The sequence below is a fragment of the Psammomys obesus genome, unplaced genomic scaffold, assembly GCF_907164565.1.
Source record: "Psammomys obesus unplaced genomic scaffold, mPsaObe1.curated_primary_1811, whole genome shotgun sequence".
Lineage (NCBI taxonomy): Eukaryota > Metazoa > Chordata > Mammalia > Rodentia > Muridae > Psammomys > Psammomys obesus.
This window is the reverse complement of record NW_026593643.1, coordinates 17,222-26,711: the sequence shown is the minus strand read 5'-3', so window position 1 is coordinate 26,711 and position 9,490 is coordinate 17,222. Positions and strand designations below refer to the sequence as shown.

Here is a 9,490-nt window from a genome sequence, read left to right as displayed (position 1 = left end):
CAGACCAGCCAGGGCTAGACATTGTCTTAGAAAGAAAGAAAAAAAAAATTAACAGAATGTTACTTGTCTGCTGGTTATTAACAGGGTTAAGCTCAAAGTCCTACACTTTTATTGAAGAATAAATTACAGGGACCATGAACGTAGGCCCTTAATTGGATGACTTGCCCATCAGGCCACTAAGTTCTGGGTTAGTCCCCAGCTTACACACACACACACACACACCACCACCACCACCACCAAAGAGTTGAGAAAAAATATGAGAGAAAACTAGGTTTGCTGGTATGTGCCTATAATTCCAGCACTTGAGGTATGGTGGCAAGAGTCAGGAGTTCAAGGCCATCCTTAGTTACACAGTGACTCTGAGGCTAGCCTGGGCTACATGAGATTCTATTTCAGCCTCCTCCCCCCAAAAAAAAATGCATAAGAAAGAGTGAATTAGACTAGTTTGTGGAGGGAGGGTAGGTGGGTGGAAAGAATTGCTTTTGAGGGTGGTCTGAGCTGAAAAATCAGTATAGCACAGTCACCCGTTTTGCTGACAGAAATATAAAAGCTGAGAAATGTAATAGCTGAGACAGTACTCTGGCGTTCTGGTCACACCTAGATATTTCACTCATTACATTTGCTAACTGTAGAAGCCCAGCTCTGGAGGGGAGGCAAAATCAGCCTGGCTACTCTCCTATCATCCTAGCCCAGCGAAATGGCCGCTGCTAAGGGTCCCCACCCCCACCCCACCCCCAAATTCCCAACTGTTGCCCTCAGTTAAAGAGAGCTGCCTCGGGGACCATCGCTCCCTCAAGGCCCACTGCCAGAGACTGAGAAACTGAGACAGAAAAAGCTTCTTGTGCGGCAGACTGTTGGCGCTCTCCAGCTGTGGATCAGGCCAAGGCAAGCTCAAGCTAGGTCTTGCTGAGCTCTTTCCCTTTTCCTGTGTTGCTCAACTTCCTTCCTTTCAGCCTTTTGTCCTCCTTCAATAAATTCTGGTTATTAGTTTTCTCTTACATGTTCTCTCTTTCTCTCTCTCTCTATATATATCTTTCTTTCTGAACCAATGTTTTTTTGTAGTTCAGGATGGCCTCAAACTGTCTATGTAGCCAAGGATGACCCTAAACCTCTGATTAGAGGCATGTGACCTGTGCCTGGTTTTATGCCATCCTGGAGATTGAATCTAGGGCTTTATGCATACTAGGCAAGGCCTGTACCAACTCAACTTCACCCTAAACTCTAATGACTCAAGACACCTGGGAATCAGACAGCCAATTAAGTAATTAGATCTAGGTTCTCAGGGTCATTACCCGTGTGGCCTTCATTCTTAGCTCAGTTGTTTAACACACACAGTCTCTCTCTCCCTCTCTCTCGTGTGTGTGTGTGTGTGTGTGTGTGTGTGTGTGTGTGTGTGTGTGTAAAAATTCAGGGCTGTGGGTATGCTAGGCAAGTGCTCTACCAATGAGTTATATCTGTCTCTTTGCTTTTATGTTGCTTTATTTTCCATGTGATTCCTGCTGATGATTCACTCCACATGAAAACCAGACAGCTCAGGAGTTCTGTGCTATTCTGGCAGGTGAGCAGAAGTCTCAGGACTCATTCTGATTGGACGCTCTTGGGTCACGTGAGTTTTCTAAACGCACTGATGGTGCTGACGGTGGTGGCGGCGGTGGCGGTGGTAGTGGTGCTGCTGTTATTGGTGATGATGGTGGTTGTGATTGTAGCAATAAACAATGCAGTGGTTGGTCAGGCTGGAGCATAGATTCAGTCTTGGAATGCGAGTAATGAAGCCATTCCTACGACGACACAGGGATGGAGGGCAAGGAAGAGTGTTTCCCCAAAGGAAATTCAGGGTCCCTTGCCAGGAGAGAGAAATGTTTGCTAGAAGGACAAAAATGATCCATGTCTCCCAAAGATCCTGACAAACTGAATGTCCCCTTGAAGTGAAAAGGCCACGAGGGAACAGTCATCTAAAGGACAATACAGCAGGAAAAGGGACTCTATCTCCATTGAAACTGGGAAAGAGGAAAGTTTAATAAGACACATCCTGTATAGCTAAAAAAAATATTTTTTATGGTCTGGAGAGATGGCTCAGAGGTTCAAAGCACTATCTGCTTTTCCAGAGGACTCAGGCTCAACTCCCTGTCCCTACACAGCAGCTGACAGTCATACATATCTCCAGTTCCCGGGATCCAATGTCCTTTTCTGGCTTCTGTGAACACAAAGCACACTTGTGGTACCAAGAAATACAGGCATGGAAAACTCCATACACATAAAAATAAAAAAACTTTAAGAAATTAAATTTATTTTCAATTATGTGCGTTTGTGTTGGGGATATTTATGTGCATGTGTGTGCAGGTGCCTGGAGAGGCCAGAGGCATCAGATCCCCTGGAACCGGAGTGACAGACCTACACGGGTGCAAGAACCAAATTCAGGTCCTCCTCAAGAGCAGAAGCGGGTCTTACCCCCTGTACCATCTCCCCAGCACCCCATGCTGTGTTTCTAGGGATAGCACTAGGTAGGATCAAGGTCGGTGATTAGAGGGAAACAGAACATTCGTAAGACATACAGCAGGGGCTTGGGGAGATGGCTCAAGAGGTTAAGAGCATGGGCTGCTCTTCCAAAAGGGACGGAGTTCAGTTCCCAGCACGGACATGGTGGCTCACAGCATCTATAACTTCAGTTTCAGGGGACCTGACAACCCTCTGCTGGCCTCTGTGGGCACCAGACTGTATCATGGTGCAGAGACAAACAAACACCCATGTACATTAAATAAATATAAATTAAAAAATGCAGTATTTTGAACGAATATATATGAACATACATATATAAACACACAAAATATATACAACATAAAAATCTAAGTTGCTCATAGAAGAATAGGTTTATTAGTGAGGTGGTGAGCTTGTCAGGTCTGAGGAGATTGCCTGGCAGACAGCTATGAATGGGCACATTGTTCTTCGCACAACTCATAACGTACACTTTAGCTTCCTTTTTGCCTTGGCTCCTTCGCCAGAGTTGTGTCTTTGTGGACAATATCCAGAATGGCCTGCCCTGGGCTTATCTTGGGGAAATGTTCCCCACACCCATAATTCCAGGCTGTAGGACTTTCTCTTCTGAGGGTGCCTCTGAGTCACCTGTTAGTCAGGACTTAGCCCGGTGTGGAAGTCTCTCAAGCACTGCCTTCGCTTCTCCCCACTTAGCGCAGGTACCCCGAGGCTGTGGTTCCCGGAATCGCCTCTGTCTCACCCCTCAGTGTATTGCCCAAGCAGGTAGGTGTTGTGCCAGGTGTGGTGATGCATGCTTAGAATCCCAGTACCTAGAAAGTGAAAGCAGGAGGGTCAGGAGTTCAAGGTCATCCTTGACTATACAGCCCGGGATACTTAAGACTGTATTTTATTATATATACATATAATATATATATATATATAATATATTACCTATTTTTATTTATATAGCACATGTATTTGTTGAATATGAAATTTTATTAGGGCTTTCATGGATTTATTTACTTTTTTAATTTTAGGAAGGAAGGTGTGACTCAGGGGCCTCAGGATCTGGCCTACCTCCAAGGTTCTGGGATGAGACCCATGACGCTGAACTCGAAGCTGACTTACAGATGAATAACTGGGAATTACTCAGTGCAGGCTTGGCTTACTGCAGTGGATTGAGAGAGTGGCACCTCCTTCTCCCTGCCTGAAAGAGCCACATCAGTGAACAGTCTGGGAGACTTCCTGGGGAGAACATTCACTCTGAGATGTAACATGAGTTGCCCCCTTTTCGGGGGCTGTGCCCTCCCAAGTCTGTAAGGATGCCCCGGGAGTCTCTTCATCCACAGTGTTAAGCCTTCCTACTTGCTGACTCTGTTCTCCAAAACTTTCAAGGAGAGAGCCTCCCTTCCTTTTCCTTGTGTCCTGCAGCACTGTCCTCAGACATAACAGCTATGGTCACCATAGCAGCCCTGACTGCTTGCAGGAGACCTTCAGGATTGGGCTTGTTGACTGTTGACGTTCCTGCATTGAAAGAGGGGTGTGCGCTGCCAGGCCTGTCATCCCAGCACTCTGGGAGGCAGAGGCAGGCAGATCACTGCGAGGTCGAGGCCTGGGTAACTCCATGTGTGCTGCTAAGAGGACTCCGTCATCCACGCTGGGGTGCAGCTTTTTGGTGGTCCCGCTGCTTTCAGTGTCAGCCCTAAGTAAGCCCAATAAACTCATTGGAGTTCCTCAAAGGTCGTTCTTCCATTTATCCAGTCCTTGGTGCCCTAAAAGGGGGAGACGTTTGTTTGTATCTCTCCAGGGAAAGCGTTCCTGAAACCACCATGCTGTACCGAGTCCGAATTAGTTCTCATTTGCAGCGCTCTCCTTTTGTTGGGGAAAAGGGGGTGGTGGAATGTTCCAGAAAGGGGCAGGAAGGGGCCTGCCTCCACAGTGGCTCTTAGTAATTTGACAGGGTGGGCCTTGCTTGTCTTGTCTCTCCTCTCCAGTAGGCAGTCTCTTTGACTCTCTGTCTCTGTGTCTGTCTGTCTGTCTGTCTGTCTCTCTCACACACACAGACACATACAGGCACACAGGCGCTCACACACAGTTTTTGGCTACACCCCAGCAGTTCAGACTTCTACAGTTGGAAGAGCCGCCCAGATTCATTTGGTGGAGTGAGCCCCCCGGATAAGATCCCCTGGGTTCATTCAGCCCTTTTCCTCCAGCTGCAAGCACTTTCGTTGTTGATTACTCAACATTCTAGGCAGGTAGGTGTCAGTGCTTTTGCCGCAGGAGAACCGACTCAGAGAAAGAAGGCGGTGGGCCACGGTGGGGCGGGGACGTGACGGAATTCAGGGCTCCAGGCCAGAGCGGGATTTATTGTCTCCTTTCGGGAAATGTGGGTGTGAAATAAATCGACTTGGGAGTCCCCCGCGGAGCACCCAGGAGAAGGACCTAGGTGGAGGCTGCAGGATTATGACAGTAGAAGTTCCCGGCTGGGCGCGGAACCCCTGGGCACCTCCGTGGTCACCCTTCCGTTGACAGGGCGAGCAAATGGGCTACGGTCTCTTTAAGACCCGGACTCCGCCCCCCCCCCCCCCCCCCGGCTCATCGCTGACCTCCTCCCACCTCCTGGCCGCAGCTCCGCCAGTTCCAGAGTCCCCTCAGCGATGAAGTCATCTCTCGGCTGCCGATTGGCTGCGCTGCGCTGTCAGTCACAGGACGTGGCGCCGCCGTCCTAGCCTTCCTCCTTCCTTTTCCCTCTGCGAACGCCCCCTTAGCCGGGCAGGCCCCGACGGCGCTAGGCTTCTGATTGGTCGGCACGGCCGTCACTCCCCGGCGGGGGCGCGGAGGCGGGACCCGGCGTGGTGGGAGGGTCCGCAGCTTCCGTGGCTGAGGGGAGCCGGCGGCGGCCGTGTGTGAGGTGTCCGCGGCGGCCGGAACGACCGTCCCACCCTCCCCACCCCCTCGTTCCCGCTCGCCGCGCTCCCTCGGCCCGCACCGACCTCTCCCCGTCCCGGTGCACCCTGACCGGTCCTTGAGCCTCGGGAGGAGACGCGAGCGGCTGGCACCGGAGTCGGGCGAGCCGCGGAGCCCGGGCCAGGAGGCGAACGAGGCGGTGAGTGAGAGTTCGGGCAGGGCCCCCTCCCCCACCGGCCCCGCCCCGCCCCGCGCGAGCATCCTTTCTCCCGGCGACCCCTCCGTGCGCGCCCTGGACCGGACCGGCGCTGCGGGCTTCGAGCCCTGGACCGGCTCCTGCGGTTCTCCGGTCCCTCCTTTTCCCCAGGGGCTGGGGTCGCAGGGCCCTGGACACCCGGCCGGGCCGTGCAGTCGGGTGCGACCGTGCACCTGTGCAACCGCCTCTCGGGGGCTGCGCTGGGGAGGGAACGGCTTCGCTTCCCGCCCTGGCCGCTCCGAGGTGTGTGGAATCTGCACGGGACCGGTCGGGCGCTTTCTCTCGGCCGTTGTGCAAAGCGGGAGGATCCAAGTGCAATCCTCAGGCTTCTCACGGCAGGGAGGTTCACCTGGACCCGAAGACGGTCCAGCAGCCGCCAGGTCTGCAGGGCTTTGCAGATTTTGAAACTTGATCGCCAAAGAAGTAGTGTCCATCTCTCTCTCGTGTGTGTGTGTGGATGTGTGTCTGTGTCTGTCTCTCTCTTTCTGTCTCTGTGCATACGTACAGATGATGACCTCTGCCCGCCCCGCTCCGTAAGAAAGCACCAATACTCAAGATTGGTGAGTGCTGGGGCTTTTCCTGTTAGATTTTTCTAACCTACGTTTTAGATTGGTAATCTGAGGCCTCTGTGTTCTTATCCGGAAAATGGAAATAGCAATACCTATTACATTGGAGTGTATATAGTAAACGAAAGAATTCGCCGGAAACGCTTGTTACGGTGTTCAGCACATGCAAGGGTCCAAGAAATGACCAGTGTGTTCTGATGTTGAGAACTACTGGACAGCTGTGTACCGGCACCTTCGGCTTTGTCAGGGTTTGTCTTTGTTAAATGACATAGCTAAAGGACAGATTGGTGGCTGGTTTTCTGTTTGCCTGCTTGTACTTGGCATAAAGTGTGTGAAGACTGATTATCTGGACCTCATTACTTAAATATGATGATGTTATAACTGTGCTTCATGGAAGCATAGTTTTTAAATCCATAAAGTGTCTGGAATGTCCCCAGATGGCAAGTTTTTGAGGTCTCAAGCTAAGACCTGTAGTGTGATCTCATTCAAAAAGTGAAACTTAACGGGCTTTTCTTTAGAAGCCCATTCCACCAAAAAAGTTCACTTATGCAGTTTTATTGTTGAAAATGAGCCGCCTTCCAGGGGTAAAGTGGTACAGCCAACTGGCCCACAGCCCCATCACTGTAGGGAGGGTAACCCTTGGCGGAAAGTTATTAAACTGAGTTTTGTCTAATGGTGTTTGCCTTTTTCATAGCAAATCAAAGAGCTTTCAGATCCTGAGTTGTTAGTCTTCCCTTAAAGCGGGGTCACACTGTGTAGCCCTGGCTGGCCCGGAACTTGCTAAGTAACCCCTTTGGCAAACATCTATCTCCATTAATATTTACATTGCGATTCAAAGCAATAGCAAAATCACAGTTATGAAGTAGCAACAAAAATAATTTTATGGTTGGGGGTCAGCATAACATGAGGAATTAAAGAGTCGAAACATTAGGAAGGTTCAGAACCAGTGTTCAGTTGTAACATTCTTTGATGCCCACTGCATATCAGGCATTAGGTCAGGCTCTTTTGTTCCCCCTCTTTCAGGGCTGGTGTTTAAACACAGGACCTCATGCTTGCAAGGATACTCTCCCAGTATGCCTTGAATTCAGAGTTCTGCCTGCTTCTGTCTCTGCCTCCCAAGTACTGGGTTTAAAGACATGCCTTAGGAAGAAGCAAACTGTTACTGCTTTCTTCAGAGAGACATCCAAAGAAAAATGTCTGTAGTTCAGGGCTAGCATTTGGTTGAATTCATTGCCAGTACTTTTAAGAAATGTCCTGTTTAACAAGGCCTTCCAAAATCACATTCACTATGTTTTTTTTTTTTTTTTTTTTTTTTTTTTTTAGAGTTAAATCATGAGAGATAGAAGTGTAATGTGTCTCCCATCATCCAAAAGTATTTATTGCAGACTTTTCATGTCCTTAATACTCTGCCAACTGCTGTGAGGGAGGGATTCAAAAAAGTATAAAACAGGATCTCAGCCCATAAAGGGCAAAACCATAAAGTTTGGGTCACCTCGTAGTAATTATGGATACTTCTTAAGTAATGACTTAGTTTACTCATTCAGCAGACTTCTTGTTCCAGGCATGTCATGTGCCAGGTGTTTTTTTGGGCTGAGATCAAGATAAGTGACTGTCCCTGGTCTTGAGGGACAGAAAGTGACAAGCGGCTATAATAAGGTGAAATGAAGTGCAGGTGCAGATCCAGAATTGTCGGAGAATGTCAAGGCAGCCTTTTTTTTTTTTAAATTTGATTGATGGGAAAGCTTAAAGAGAAGATGGTTTTTGAGGTGTATCTTAATTCTACTCAAAGAGATAAAACCATCCGTATTTAAGAAATTAAACTTGGCGTCTTGAAAATTATTCTGGAGGCAGTTATGAACTCTTGGGCCAAAGAAAATAAAGGAAACCTAACATTCTGTATGTAACATTGGTTCTCAACCTGTGGCTTGTAACCCCTTTGGCAAACATCTATCTCCATTAATATTTACATTGCGATTCAAAGCAATAGCAAAATCACAGTTATGAAGTAGCAACAAAAATAATTTTATGGTTGGGGGTCAGCACAACATGAGGAATTAAAGAGTCGAAACATTAGGAAGGTTCAGAACCAGTGTTCAGTTGTAACATTCTTTGATGCCCACTGCATATCAGGCATTAGGTCAGGCTCTTTTGTTCCTCCTCTTTCAGGGCTGGTGTTTAAACACAGGACCTCATGCTTGCAAGGATACTCTCCCAGCTCTTTGGTTTTTTGAGACAGGTTTCCTTCTGTAGCCCAGGCTGATTTGGTACTTAGGACAGAGCCTAGAACTCAGGGCTTTCCCCCTGTCCCAGCCCCCCAAGTGCTGGAATTCTAGGTATGAGCCACCGTGTCCAGCTTCTTTATCTTCTCTCTCTCCCACTTTTCTGTCTTGAGAAGGGTTCTTGCTCTATTGCTCAGGATGGCCCTTGAACTAGGTTACTACTGTCTTTCTGCTTTAGACTCTGACTAACTGGGGCTACAGGCACTGGCATGCTCTGCTTGTTTGTTTTGTGCCTAGTTCCAAAAGCCCTTCTTGGGACATAGTAGATGCTCTGCAAATACTGATCGAATATAAAATTAACATGAATTAATAAATATTTACTCTGTATAAAATGTGTGTGCTTGGTTGTGAGTTGGAGCTGATTGACACATGGAACATTTTTTCTCCTGCCTGAGAAAATAACTTCAGTTGATTTTTTTTTTTTCCCTCCAAGATAAGGTCTCACTGTGTACCTCTGGTTATCCCGGAACTCACTATATAGACCAGGCTACCCTTGAACTCAGAGAAATCTGCCTGCCAGTGCCTCTCCTGAGTGCTGGGATGAAAGCTGTAGGCCACTGCCAGGCTTTCAGTTGGGTTTTAATTAGAAAGTCTTTGAAAAAAAGAGGACATTGGTAGATTGTAGCTGAAGTGGTAATAACATAACACACGGCTTACAAATGGACGCATGTTGAAAGGAAAGGTGCTCACTGCTTAGGTGATAGGTCTTCATGGAGTCTGAAAATCAAGGAAACTTGTTGGGCATGTGGCTTACTCCTATAATCCCATAATTCATGAAACCAAGACAGGAAGATGGAGAATTCAAGGCCAGCTTTTCTCAAGACAACAAAACAAAAAAAAGCTGGAAAGGTAGCTTAGCAGTAAAGAGCCCTTGCCTTGAAAGAAAGCATGAGGATGTGAGTTTGGATTTCAGCACTCAAAAAACAAGCTGCCTGTGGTCCCAACCACTGCCAGTAACCCCAGAACTGAGGCAGAAGCAGACAGAGGATCACTAGGACTTCCAGTTTGGG

At 48.2% G+C, this 9,490-nt stretch overlaps 1 long non-coding RNA gene across 1 annotated transcript; it reads left to right on the top strand.

Moving 5' to 3' along the window:
- Positions 1-3,143: 3,143 nt before the first annotated feature.
- On the top strand, positions 3,144-4,211 carry LOC129684185 (uncharacterized). The gene is made up of 2 exons (XR_008721291.1): positions 3,144-3,255; positions 3,510-4,211. It is a non-coding gene; the product is annotated as an uncharacterized LOC129684185 (long non-coding RNA).
- Positions 4,212-9,490: the final 5,279 nt, after the last annotated feature.